Source organism: Acomys minous (assembly GCF_964271855.1).
Source record: "Acomys minous genome assembly, chromosome: 17".
NCBI classification, from domain to species: Eukaryota; Metazoa; Chordata; class Mammalia; order Rodentia; family Muridae; genus Acomys; species Acomys minous.
In genome coordinates, this window is record NC_140500.1 from 22,093,563 (window position 1) to 22,108,542 (window position 14,980).

The following is a 14,980-nucleotide window of genomic DNA, read 5'->3' on the forward strand; positions in this document are numbered from 1 at the left end:
ATTCTAGGGATACAAGAATGGTTCATTATATGAAAATCCATCATTATATCAACCATATAAACAAACTGAAGGAAAAGAAAGCCACATGATAATCTCAATAGATGCTGAAAAAAACCTTTGACAAAAATATAATGCCCCTTCATGTTTAAAGCTTAGAGAGATCAGGGATACAAGGTGTATGCCAAAATACAATAAAGACAATATATAGCAAGCCATTAGCCAACATCAAATTAAATGGAGAGAAAGTTAAGGTAATTCCATTAATATCAGGATAAAGACAAGGCTCCCTGCTCTCTCCATATCTATTCAATATAGTACTTGAAGTTCTAGCTAGAGCAATAAGACAGTTGAAGGAGATCAAGGGGATACAAATTGGAAAGGAAGAAGTCAAAGTATTTCTATTCACATAGGATATGATAGCATATATAAATAACCCTCAAAATTCTACCAGAGAACTCCTATAGCTGATAAATACCTTCAGCAAAGTGGCTGGATACAAAATTAACTAAAAGAAGAAAATCAATAGCCCTCCTATACACAATGATAAATGGGCTGAGAAAGAAATTAGGGGAAACAACATCATTCACAATAGCCATAAATAAATTAAAATACCTTGTTCTAAGTCTAATCTAGGAAGTGAAAGATTTATATGACCAAGAACTTCAAATCTTTAACAAAAGAAATTGAAGAAGATATCAGAAGATGGAAAGATCTCCCATGCTCATGGATTGGAAAGATTAACAGTTAAAAACGGCCATCGTACCAAAAGCAATCTATAGATTCAATCAATCCCTATCAAAATTCCAACACAATTCTTTACAGACTTTGTAAGAGCAACCCTCAACTTCGTATGGAAATGTAAAAAACCCAGGATAGCTAAAACAATCATGTACAATAAAAGAACTTCTGGGGCTATCGCCATCCCTGATTTCAAGCTGTTCTCCAGAGCAACAGTAATAAAAACTGCATGATATTGGCATAAAAACAGACAGGTTGATCAATGTAATTGAATTGAAGACCCAGATATAAATCCACATACCTATAGACACCTGATTTTTGATGAAGAAGCTAGAAATACACAATTGGAAAAAACAAAGTGTCTCCAACAAAAGGTGCTGGTCTAACTGGATGACTGCATGTACAAGAATAACAAATAGATTTATATTCATCACCCTGCACAAAACTCAAATCCAAAGACCTCAACATAAAACCAGACACACTAAATCTAATAGAAGAGAAAGTGAGGGAAGACCCTTGAATGCACTGGTACAGGAGACAACTTCCTGAACAGAACACCAACAGCCCAGGCTCTAAAATCAACAATCAATAAATGGGACATCTTGAAACTGAAAAGTTTCTGTAAGGCAAAGGACACCATCAGTAGGACAAAGTGGCAGCCTACAGAATGAGAAAAATCTTCACTAACCCTATATCCAACAGAGGGCTAATATCCAAAATATATTAAGAACTGAACAAGTTAATCACCAACAAACCAAATAACCCAATTAAAAGATGGGATACAGACCTAAATAGAGACTTCTCAACAGAAGAATCGCTAATGGCTGAGAAACACTTAAAGAAATGTTCAATGTCCTTAGTCATCAGGGAAATGAAATCAAAATGACCCTGAGATGTCAGCTTATACCTACCAGAATGGCTAAGATAAAAAACAGAAGTGATAGCACATGGTGTTGAGGATGCAGACCAAGAGGAACTCTCCTCCATTGCTGGTGGGAGTGTAAACTTGTACCACCACTGTGGAAATCAATGTGGTGCTTTCTCAGAAAATTGGGACTAATTCTACCTCAAAATGCAGCTATACCACTGCTGAGCATATACCCAAAAGATGCTTCACCATACCACAAGGACATTTGTTCAACTATGTTCATAGTAGTTTTATTTGTAATAGCCACAATCTGGAAACAACCTAGATGGCCCTCACAGAAGAATGTATAAAGAAACGGTGGTACATTTACACAATGGGATAATATTCAGCTATTAAAAACAGGGACATCATGAAATTTGCAGGCAAATGGATGGAACTTGAAAGTATCATTGGGAGGTAACGCAGACCCAGAAAGACACACATGGTATATACTCACTTATAAGTGGATATTAGCCATAAGGTACAGGATAACCATGCTACAATCCACAGACCCAAATAAGCTAAGTAACAAGAAAGGCCAAGGGAGAATGCTTGATCTCACTCAGAAGGGGAAATAAAATAGATATCTGAAGTGGATGGTGGGAGGGTGGTCTGGGTGGAAGGAGGACAGGAGGGAGACAGGAAGTATTTGCTTAGTCCTTCTGTGACTTTGATGTACCAGAGTGGGTTGGTACTTATTGGGGGGCCCTCCCCTTCTCTGAGCAGAAGGAATGAAGGTAATGGGGAAGAGGGGTGTGAGGGTGGGACTGGGAGGTGAGGAGAGGGGTGCTTTGAACAGACTGTGAAGTGATTAAATAAATAAAGCATTGGAAAAAAGATGTTGAATGGAGGAAAGGGAAGGGGATTAGGTATGAGAGTGGGGGGGGGTAGGGGGCTTGGGGGCTCAGGAGGAGAGGGCTGGGAGAGAGCTATAGGACTCCTGAGCAGAAATCGGTAGGGGCCATCTCTGGGACAGGGAAGGCTCCGGGGAGTCTAAGAGTTGACCCTAGCCAACACTTCTAGCAGTGTGGGGGTGGGTATGAAGCCTGAAGTGGCCACCTCCTCTAGCCAGGCAGGATTCCCATTTGAGGGAGGGTGCCACCAACCCACCCACAAAACCTTTGACGCCAAAATTGTCTGCCTACAAGAAGTGTAGGGATAAAGATGGATCAGAGATTGAGGGAATGGTCAACCAATGATAGGCCCAACTTGAGACTCACCCCATGTGAGAGAGCTAACCCCTGATATTAATGATATTCTGCTACAATGGCAGACAGGAGCTTAGTATAACTGTCTTCTGAGAGGCTTCATCCAGCAGCTGATGGAAACAGATGCAGACACTCATAACCAAACAATAGGCAGAGCTTGGAAAGTCTTGTGGAAGAGTTTGGGGGAAGGAGAGAGAGAGAGAGAGAGAGAGAGAGAGAGAGAGAGAGAGAGAGAGAGAGAGAGGGGGAGGGAGAGAGAGAGCGCCATTGAGTTAAGGACATCACAAGAAGACCAACAAAGTCAACCAACTGAGGACCATGGTGGCTCACAGAGACTGAACCACCAACCAAAGAGCATGCATGAGCTGGGGCGAGGTCACCTATAATATGTAGCAAATATGCAGCTTGTTCTTCATGTAGGTCTCCTAACCTAGCAGGGGCTGTTTCCGACCCTGTTGCCTGCCTTTGGATCCCTAGCTCGACTGCCTTGTCTGGCCTCAGTGGGAGAGGATGAACTTAGTCCTGCTGTGACTCGATGTGTCAGGTAAGTTTGGCACTTATGGGGGTGGAGCTCTTACTCTCTGAGGAGAAAGAGTTGCAGTCTCTACTAATGTTCATGCTGAAAAACGGAAGCAAGCAATGGAGGAATATGATCAAAATTCTCCACCAAGGTCTAGCCTGATAGAGAGAATCCATTTTTGTTGTTCTAGTGAAGCATCCAAACAAACCAAGATTCCTCAAGATGAACTTAAAGATTAAACTCAAGACCAGAAAGCCAGAGGCTTAGGGACATTGCCTTTTTTTTTTTCAGAATGAGAGCCGACTCCTGCGAACAGAGAGGAGGTTGGTTAAGACCTTCCCTCTAGCAGGAGGATCGCTGTGAGTTCAAGGCCAGCCTGGTCTACAGAGTGAGTCCAGGATACCCAAGGCTACATAGAGAAACCCTGTCTCGAAAACCCAAGAAGACCAGTGACCTCAGTGGCTACCACCTCACAGCAGCAAGCTGAGCCTAGACTGTTGAGGGCCCTGTCAGCTTACTAGGGACCTTTTCAGGAAAAACAACACCTTAACCTTTGTCAGCAAGAGTACAGCTCTTCCTTTGTCGACTCGAACTTGCAGCGTATATTTTTAGATTGGCTCTCATTGAGCAGAATCTGCAGGGCGCATGCGCTCTGCACAGTACCTGCGACTCTCAGGCTGGTCATCAACCAATGTGTCAGAAAAGAAAAAGCCATTGGAACGAGAGCAGAGACTGGGAGTGAGAGAAAATGCAGTTCCGACAAAATGGATTTAACCACTACAGGAGCATCTGAGGAAAGAAAATGAAAGTTGAAACAAACTGTACAGGAAGGTACAGAAAACCAGAAAAGCTTAAGAGTTGGAAAGAGGAACAATGAATGAATTGAACACACACACACACACACACACACACACACACACACACACACACACACACAAATGTAGCTGAGACCTGCCCTCTAAGAAATAGGACCTTACACACACACACACACACACACACACACACACACACACACATACACACACATACACACACACACACACACACACACACACACACACACACAAATGTAGCTGAGACCTGCTTTCTAAAAAATAGGACCTTACACACACACATACACACACACACATGTAGCTGAGACCTGCCTTCTAAGAAATAGGACCTTAAGTGTAAAAAAGAGAAACAGGAATGAGGCAAAGGCAGGGGAGCTTAGCTCTGGATTTGAAGTGCTTTAGTTGCTTATGCCGAGGTTAATCTGAACAAAATTGTGAGGGCTTAGTTCTACGTGTCGTGCTCATGTCACGTTTCTTGTGCAGACAGGCACTTTAACATCTGACAGAGTGAACATGCTTGCTTTCCAGCATGGAAATAAAGTTCCCTCTTTTTCCTGCCCCTCTTCCAGATGTTCCCTCAGCCTTAGGAGAGTGGGTATTGATACAGAAGTTCCATTTAGGGCTGAGCACCTCAATAGCTACTTATCCCTAACACCTTGATCAGTTATGTGGCTCTGCCTTACCTGCTGACCACTGCAGAGAGTCTAGCTAAGGCCGAGGGCAGCGCTCATCTATAGTCATGATCACAAATGTTCTGGAGGTGTTTGCCGACATGCCCGTTTAGCAAAACAACTGTAGTAGATCCTTGTAGGCCCAGGAACTCCAGACTCATGGGCCTTGGCCATGTGTACGGTACCAAGCCTCAATTCCTTCCTGTAGAACAGGCTTCAAAACAACCCTGAAGATTATGGGTTATCCCTATAATCTCCATGCCACTGGTTGTACCAGTGCACACATCTTGCCTAGTAGGTTGACCCTGTAGCATGTAGGCTCCAGAGATGCTATGTTGTTTTTTCCCTCTCAGTGGTCAGCATAGCGTCTTCCAGCTCTATTACACATATTATGAAAGCTTCATAGCATGTTCACACAAAACAGCTTATATTCTGAAAATGTTCATAATTTATCTTGGGCACTAGAAATTATAGGGAGCCTAGCATTTTAAAGAAAAAAAAAAGAGAAAAAAGTTAAAAAAAAAAAAAAGAAATCAGAGAAAATTCCCACAACTCCCAGGGTAAGACACCTAAACATCTAGCATTTCTAGTGGCCCAGAGCATTTGTTCTACTCTGGCCTATACTCTAGTTGAAGTGTGCCAGCACATCTGGAGACTGAGTTCCCAAACGGGGAATAAGAATTCCCAATCTTTCCTGAATAGCTAGAAAATGTCACAAATAAACCTTTTGTTTTACGTTGACATTTCTTTTTAACTTGATAAAGATTTTCAAGTGGGGGAGGGGCTCAGGAGACCCTACTCCGAGCTATTAGAAGCTATGCTTGCTGGGGGAGGGGCAAGCATTTCCTGCAGTGGTGGAGCCATGTGCCAGGAAATAACTGTCCTCAGTGGGAGCTCCTTAAACCTCAAACAACAAACAAAAAACCCCCATGAAAACAGGAGAGGAGCTTGTTGGAAAGAAGGGGTTCACTAGGACTGGGTTGGGTAAGATTACCCAAATTATACATGTGCAAAATTGTCAAATAATAACAAAAAATTTAAAAAAATTAGGAAAGTAAACAGGCACTTCAAGAGGAAGCATACTTACTCTCTTCAAAGCTTGACCACACAGGTTTCACTCTTCGAAAAAACTTTTTTTTTTTCTTTCTGGACACATCTGGTAGTAAGTTTAAACTACGAGCATCATTCCTATTACATGCTTGCATCGTTTTTTTTTTAAGGTTCACTAGCTTAAAACATTTCAATTTATAATTTATTCAGATTACATCCCGATTGTTATCCCCCTTGCTTGTATTTTCCAATTCCCACCCTCCCCATCCCCCATCCTATTTTCCTCCCCTAGATTTCTGACAGAAAGAGACCTCGTCCCCCACCACATGTCCACAGCCTATTAGGTCTCATCTGTATAGCCTGCTTCCCCTTCCTCTGGGTGCTGGCGGGCCTCCTCCCCAAGAGGAAGTGATCAAATCGGGGACACCAGAGTTGATGTCAGAGGCAGTCCTCACTCCCCCACAACTGTAGGGAATGAGCTGTCCATTGGCTATATCTGAGCAGCCATGACATGTGTTGTCCTTGGTTGGTGCATCAGTTTGTGCAGGTCCCCTGGGTCCAGATCCACCGGCCTTGATGATCTTGTGTGGCTCCTGAGCCCTCTGGGTCCTTTCATTCCCCCATTCTTCCATATTACTCTCACCCCGAGGTCCAGCAGTGAGTCCCAGCATCTGTCCAGTTCCCCCGCTGGGTGGAGTCTATCAGAGGGCATCTATGTTGGGCTAATATCTACCTATAAGTGAGTATATACCATGCATGTCTTTCCGTGTCTGAATTACCTCACTCAGGACAATCGTTTCTAGCTCCATCCATTTGTCAGCAAATTTCAAGATTTCCTTGTGTTGATAGCTGAATAGTATTCCATTGCGTAAATGTACCACTGTTTATCTATTCTTTGGTTAAGGGACATCTAGGTCATTTCCAGATTCTGGCTGTTATGAATAAAGCTGCTATGAACATAGTTGAGCAAATGTCCTTGTTGTATGGTGGAATATCTTTCAGGTAGATGCCCAGGAGTGTTATAGCTGGGTCTTGAGGTAGCACTATTTCCAATTATCTGAGAAAGCACCAGATTGATTTCCAAAGTGGTTGTACAAATTTGCACTCCCATCAGCAATGGAGGAGTGTTCCCATTTCTCCACATCCTTGGCAACATGTGCTGTCACTTGAATTTTTTTATCTTAGCCATTCTGATGGGTATAAAATGGAATCTCAGAGCTATTTTGATTTGCATTTCCCTGATGGCTAAGGATAGTGAGCATATCTTTAAGTGCTTCTCGGCCATTTGCTATTCCTCTGTTGAAAGTTCACCAGACTAGTTTTAAACTCATGAGCCTCCTGCCTCAACTCCCCCGTGGGCCAGGACCACAAGCACCACAACAGCCGGATGTGTTTTGATGATTCATGACATCACAGTGTCCTAACTTGTTTGGACTGTGCTAGAAGTAAGTATGGTACCAGACAACGTCCAGAACTCAGAGCAAAATGACCACCAACACTGTGGCCTGGGGGCCAGAGTGGCACATACATCAGTGGTAGCATCTTCCTCCTCTTCCTCACCACCACCATCAACCATCATTGTCTTTACTGTCACCAATCATAACCGTTGTCACTGTCCACTTGTCACTCCTCATCCTAACTAGCAAATTCCAGTCACATTTTAGTGTTAATGAGAATTATTTACCAGCAGAGTAGAAAACATATACATTGTTACAAGAGGAAGGAAAAGACATCAGTGCCGGGGGCTCTGTTAGGTGAGGCCAAACCTAGATCAACAGCAGATGGCGCCAAAGGACCTTAGGAGTAACTAAGAGAGTTGGTGCCATGGCTCTTCTAATCCACTTTCTGCTTTACCGCCCAAAGATTCCTGGGGAGTAGGAATTGAAGAGCCAACTAGTTCAGAGACAGAAAAAACAGCCTTCAGAGTAAAGACACAGAATAGGAGTGGAGAGTACAAGCATTGTAGGGAAAAGGAAACAAAGTTTGTTTTTGTTTGTTTGTTTTTTGGGAAGGGTCGGAAATATTGATAGCTCTCTAACTAGGTGCGTACGATGGCTACTCTTCCTTGTCAGTCTGACTGGGTTTGGAATCACCTAGGGGACACGCTTCTGGGCCTGTCTGCAGAGGTGTTTCTAGAGAGGTCTAACTCACCCTGATTGTGAGCAGAACCATTCCGTGTGCTGGAGTCCCAGACTGAATGAACAGAAAATAGGACTTCAGCTAGAACCAACATCTATCTGGTACCCGTTGTTTGCTGGTCTCCACGGTGGGCTCAGCACTCACTGCTGTGAAGCCCTTTGACTCTTCGGTGATATCTTTTAAAAAAATTCTTTCCCTTTCCCTTCCTGGGAAACTGATATTCCAAACAATCTGATTATTTGTTCTTCAACGATCTCCATTTAACTTTCAGAATGTTCACATAGTAATGTTTGCACTTCCTGGCCATGAGTGGGAACACAGAAAGCAGTCTAGATTGCTGGCACCTGTTCTGGAGGTACAGGGCCGGTGATGAAATGGACGGAGGGGATACAGAGCTCGGCCCTGCCTACACCTTTGTCTCTCCACAGCCTCTTGCCAGGCCAAAGCCCTTTACCAGTTCCTGCCCTGTGTTCCGCCACACGCTGAGGTACGCCAAGGCTCCAGGCAGCTTCAAGAATGGCCCCCAAGGCATGCAATCCATTTCTTGGATGCTCGTGACCAAAGCTCCTCACAGTTGCCTTTGGCTCTGGTGAGTTTGCTGTTTTGCTGAGAATAGGGAACCGTAGCTTAGGAAGCAAACCACCCTCAGCTAGAAAGGCATATTTTGAGAAGATAATACATTTTTTTTGTTTGTTTGCTTGCTTTTTTTGAGACAGGGATTTGTTATGTAGTGTTGGCTGGCCTGAAGCTTACTATGTAGACCAGGCTGGCTTGGAACTCATAGAGATCTGTCTGCCAGTGCTAGGATGAAAGGTGTGCATCCCCATGCTCAGCTGTAGTCAGTTTTGAGTTCTTATATGAAATACAATGATAAATACATGCAATTGAAAATTCCTGCATCCCAGTGCCTGTTTACCTCTGTGATGGGTCAGTGGTAAATCCTGTGTTAGGAAATCCTGCAGACATTAAGCTTTTCAGAGCCATCCGCCCTGCACACCCACCTGCCAAGTGCGGATCAGCGAGGCCTCCTCTCCACTTTGTTTATCAGGCAGCACCAACGATGCAGGGTGTTTTCCTGCTCATCAGAACAGCCGTTTCCCACTTAGAACTGCTGTGGTTTGTGAGAGGAAGGAAATGCTAGCTACACCCAAAGAGAGGACAGCAGTTGCCTTTGCATTCGGGAAGAGGCGCTTGTCCCTGTGGCAGTTAGCGTTGATGCTGTGTCCTGTGTCCTGTGTTGCAGCAAGCCAACCAATGCCTAGTTAGTAGAGTTTGGATTATAGTCTATTAGAAAGCTGGCTGTGGACAGGGTCCTGTTCTGAACTGTAAACGCTATTCTTTAGATGTGAAAACTGCCATCCTGCTGAAAGCATGGCAGTGCATGCTGGAGCGAAATCCAGGCCCGACTCCAATAGGCAGAACGCACAGACCCTTCCTATGAGCTCAGCTTGAGAATGAGATACCTAAGATATGAGAATCAAGAAGAAATGTTGGCCGATCAGCGATCCGAGAAGGCTTAAGATTCTTCTCTGACTTTCTACGCAAGGACAAAGCATAAGATGGGGCGTAGGACAAAATCCTACTTTGCCTCTGAGGGAGCAAGGGCTTCATTGTCTTCTGCTTACCTAAGACAGGAAAGTCAGTTGAAGAAGACTGACTGAAATCTTTTCAAACCTTGTAAAAGGGGGCGGGGGGGGGGGGGGGGAGGAGAAGAAAAAGAAAAAAAAAAGACAAGGAAAGACTGTTATTTGAAGACTGTGTTCTACGTGGTGAGATGCGGAGGGGCACAAGGAAATTCTGTCTGGTGAAGGAGGGGTGGGGACAGTGGGCAGCAAGGGCAGGCTTGCTAATATTTACACCCTTCCCCAGGCTGTATTTCCCCTCACTTCCCTCCTAACACCAACATCAGTAAGTGGGATAGCTTTTATGTTGCATATTTTGGAGAAGGAGGAAGCGGTGAAATGCCCTTAGTTTAGACAACATGGAACAGAGTGAAGATGGAAGGCAATGGTGGGTAGGGAGAGTTCAAAATAGGAATTGGCACTTTGAGCTGCCCCAAAGCAATTAGAAATTGTATGGGGAGCACTGGGAGGGGCTGGCGGTAAAAACTGGAGGTCTTGAGGTCAGATCCCAGCATCCCTGCATCCCAGCACGCACTTTCCAGCCAATTTCTCCATCTTTCTATTTCTGTTATGTATTTCAGAAGTTTTTCTAATTATTTGGATCAATTTGATTTTTACCAACAAGATTCTATCACATCTTCAGCTGTTTCCATGTGACCAAAACAAATTATTGGAAAGCACCCAATAAACGATGTTATAAGAGCAGAACACATTTTTGGCAGCACATTTTTTTGGCATGTTTGAGTGACTTACTTTGAGCTCATCTGCACCTGATAGCTCCCTTCGTCTGAGCACAAGCCACTCACCAGGGTTTCACTTGAGAGAAGTGAGGGCAAAGGTGAGTCCGAGCGGCTGCACCCGGTGCTGTGAAAACCTATCTCGAGCTTGCTCACAAAGAATTTCAATTACAGAGACATGTTGAGTAGGACCAAAGTGTTCATTATTGGAGAACTTATGTAAAAAGGGGATACGATGCATCATGTCCTATCTGGCTGCCACTATGGTGGTCTCCAAACCTCCAGCCTGGACCATAGTGTAGTTGGCTTCAGTATAGGCACGCCGATTCCTCCAGGGAGATGGTGGAGTCTTTGAGTTCAGCAAAGCAAATCTGGGACTCTCCTCCCTCCAGCAGGAGTTTCACACTTTCCTGGCTGTCTTCCTCTGAGCAGTGTGAAAAAACAACCAGAAACAGCAAATTTAGTGCCTCCCTCTACTTACTAAGACCAAACTCCCAATAGTCTCCTGGAGCCATGGGAATTGTGGGCAAGGCAAAAAAGAAGCATGCCTAGGCAACCAGGCCAGTGTCTACATAACATCAAACATACAATAGTCAGGACACACGAACTATAGCTAAAGGGACCCATGTTACAGGGATTATTCCAGATCCACCTTGAAAATCGGGATCCTGCATTTTCCCTTTGGTTAGGGGCCTGTAAATTATGTAGCCAGATCTGCGTTGGATCTTAAAGACCGATGGAGTGATTTCTCTACTCCAAAGCCTGCTTCATGAAAACCTGCTCTTTTCAGAGCACTCCTAACGTACTGTGACTACAGAGCATCACACTTGGAGCAAACCAGTATCCACGGTGTCTTTTAAACTGCATTTCTCAGTTTGTTTTTTATTTCATCCTGAATTAGGCCCAAATATTTTTTCATTATCCATGTGACTATAACTGGGAACTCCAAACTTCGGCGTTTTCACATCCTTTCTCAGATTAACCAGACATAACAGATGATGGGGGCAGGTCACCTTGGTTGAAATAGGAAGTGATGGATCCACTGAAATACCGTCTTCAAAGGAAGGATTGGTACTGAATGGCTCAAAAGTTATCTTCCCAGTAATAGGAGAAGGTGATGAGTAATAAATAAGCCCCTTCTGGAGACTGACCTCCCAGTTACCTCTTTGGGATATGGAAGCCCAAGGACAAATGATAAAAGAGAGTCTCTTGTTTAAAAACAATTCAGACTTTTAACACAGTGACTGTGGAGCAGTCAGCCAGGCGCAGGGCGCTACATGGCCACTAAGTCTCACTCCCTTGACAACAACCTTGGGCGTGCCCAGATCATCCTCTCCACAGGCATGAAGCCCTGGAAGAAATGTAGCCTCGGCAGACCCTTCATTTCTGTCAATGTACTCGAGGTCACTAGTCTTCTGTCCATCAAGAGTAGACAAGGGTCCTGGATGAGAAACAAGAAGACGGGCTAGGCCTGTTCCTAGGAATCAGGATAGGGCAGTTCTGAAGGTAACAGTGACTTCTTTTGTGGCCTTGAGAAAGTTCTGTGTTGTCTACGTTCTGGGTCTGTGCGAACTCTACAGTCACTTCAGACACCCGGAGCCTGTGCTCGACAGCATTCTAGGTAACTGTTGAGTGTATCAACTTCACAATTCATTTACATTACCCACTCTAAACAAAATGTTCAATAGATGCTGATGTTTCAGCGAAAGAATATTTTGCCATTGTCTGTTACCTTTTAGTTTTTCAACATTTTTTTTTTGGTCAAAGCAAATGTTGTAGTTTGAGAAATACAGTCATAATATCTAAATCTTAACAGATATCTGAAACTGCTAGGGCATTTGTAGACAGGAGCTACAAGAGTGTCACACAGTGTCAGAGTGAAAAAGTTGACTGTAAAACATACAAGCTACCTTTCTATTTCCTTCAGAATGGGCCCCCAAGGCCAGACCTCTCTCAGACGACTAAGACCACAGTTGCTGAAAGCCCCATTCCCTTGGCTTCTCTCCCATACAGAGCCATGTCCTTCTCTCACATCGGTCCCCAAGGGCAGAATATTTTCTGCACTGCAGAGGAGGTTTCCCAATCACCTTTGTCATCACATTGCTTGGTGTACAGTGGTGGCTGGTGACAGAGCCATCTGCCAGGAAAGGGGCATTCTTAAAGACGGACCTGAACAGTGACACCCGTGTGCAGAAGAGGTAAGGGTCAGAGCAGAACCTCAGCCGTGACCTTTGTCTTTTCATAAAGTAAAGATGCAGCGTCTCCTGAGCCTCATCAAGAGTTAGCGTCTTCAGACCATGGGAATAGCTGAGGTTCTGAAGTGGGGCCCAGGAGTGATGAAAACGCCCTAGTGATGATGACAGACAACAGGAAATGCCGAGGAGGGTGAGAGACCACACCTGATTCCCACTCATTTCCCGTTCGTCTCTCGTGGCCGCCGTGGCTAACATGCACAAGTGCGCGCGTCTGTGATAGAGGTGAGTGGAGGAAATCAATATTCTGAAACATGTTTACACAGAACCTCCCCCTGAAGTCTCTCACCTAACCGATCCCCTTCACCTTCATAGTTCATGGGTACCCCCCAAACCCCTAGCCTAATCTTAGCCTCTGTTCAGGTTCTCATCTATCCCGGTTCTTGGCTCTGTGACTCCACTGACCGACCTTACTGCTGTTATAGATGACACCGTGTTTCCTTGGCACTTCTAATCCAAAGTCACACAGCCTGAGAGTTTGGGGGAACAAGTGTCATCCTCCAGAACATCCAGTGAGCACAGGATGTAGACCCAAGATCCCAAACAAATGGCGCCTCCCACCCACTGCCCACAGCTCTCGGCATTCCAGGCTCCTGTGTTTTCTAGGGCTACCTTGGCACTTTGGTTTCTTTTTGCACTGATGAAACATCATGATGAAGAGGAAAAGGAGCAAGCAAGGTCCCAGGCTGAAACCAAGGATACTTGCTACAAAGAAGATCCCAGGCCCAGCGGTTGAATGGAACATATTTGGGATATGGGAGTGACAAGGAGACCCTGTCTCCACTGATGACGCCTGTGGCTGTTCAGGACGATGAAGTCACAGCTTCAGGCACAATGGGAGATTATGAGAGCCTCCTTGGAGGCTCCTTGGAGAAAATAGGTCACTGGGCCTTGGAAGGCTGAATTGGTTCCTGGCCCCTTCTCTTTCTATGTAGCCTTGGTAACCATGAGACAAGCAGCTTTCACCAGCCACGCCCCCTTGCTGTGCACATTTATACCTTGTCACAAATATAAACACAACGAGATCAGCTGAAGCTCCTCAGTCCATGAACCCAAACAAACTTTTTTTTCTCTTATGTTGTTCACTCCAGGGATTAAGCCACACTCAGCAGTCCAGGATCCCATTTCACCTGGTATCAAAATATATTTGCTTCATGTAAGCATTTCTGAAGGGGTATCCTTGCACTTTTATCACACCTTAGGCCTGTCAAAACAAATCACAAAAAGCTACCAGAGAACTGTTTTTTTTCCCCTCACAGCTAAAAAGGCTAAAAGGACTGAGGAGATGGCTCAGTGAGTAACACATGAAGAAGACCTGAGTTCTAATCCCTAGAACCCACATAATGAACTAGCATGGCCGCTGATGCCTGGGACCCTAGCACTGGGAGGTGAGGATGGATAGACCCTGAGAGTTTGCTGGCCAGGCAGCCTGGCTGAAGTGGTGAGCTCCCTGTTAAGTGATAGAACCTGTCTCAAGGCAATGAGACAGAGAGTGATGGAAGCTTGCCGTCTTGCTCTGGCTTCCACATGTGGGTACAAAGGAGCAGCAGTTGTATATATAGAAGCATGTGCCATGCATATAACATACCCACACCCACATACACACACACACACAAAACACATAGACACAACAAACACACACACACGCACATGCACACACACTCATGCACGCACACATGCACATACTCATGCAGGCATGCACACACACACACACACACTCATGCAGGCATGCACACACACACACACACACACACACACACACACACACACACACACACACACACATGCATGCACACGCACGCACGTCCAGAATGAAGATGTCAGTAGGCCACATCTCCTCTTGATGTCTAGATGTCTTTCCGGCTTCCTGTGCTGTCCAGCAATTCTGGGTTCATTTTGGCTTGTGGAAACTATCTTGTTTCTGCCTCCGTCTTCACACAGTGCCATCCTTGTGCAGAGCTTTCTTGCCACAGTGTTCCTCTCTCTGTCTGTGCCTAAATCTCCTCACCTTCTAAGACTGTGCTTAATTGCATGGTGGTCTGCCCTTAGCCATCATCACCTCACCTTTTGCATCCAGGAAGATTCTATTTCCAAATGAGGTCACAATCTGTAGCTGCGGATGGCAAGGATTTTCTGGGGCACACTACCGAACCTAACACACATTTCATCTTTGAATTGCCAATAAGCAGGTCTCCTGTGCAGCCCTTCAATCCCTAGCCCCGATGTTTCCACTAACTAGACTGTCTTATTCTAGCATCCCCTTGGCCCTGGTTGTCTGTCTCCCCATGGCGGCAGAGCAGGAC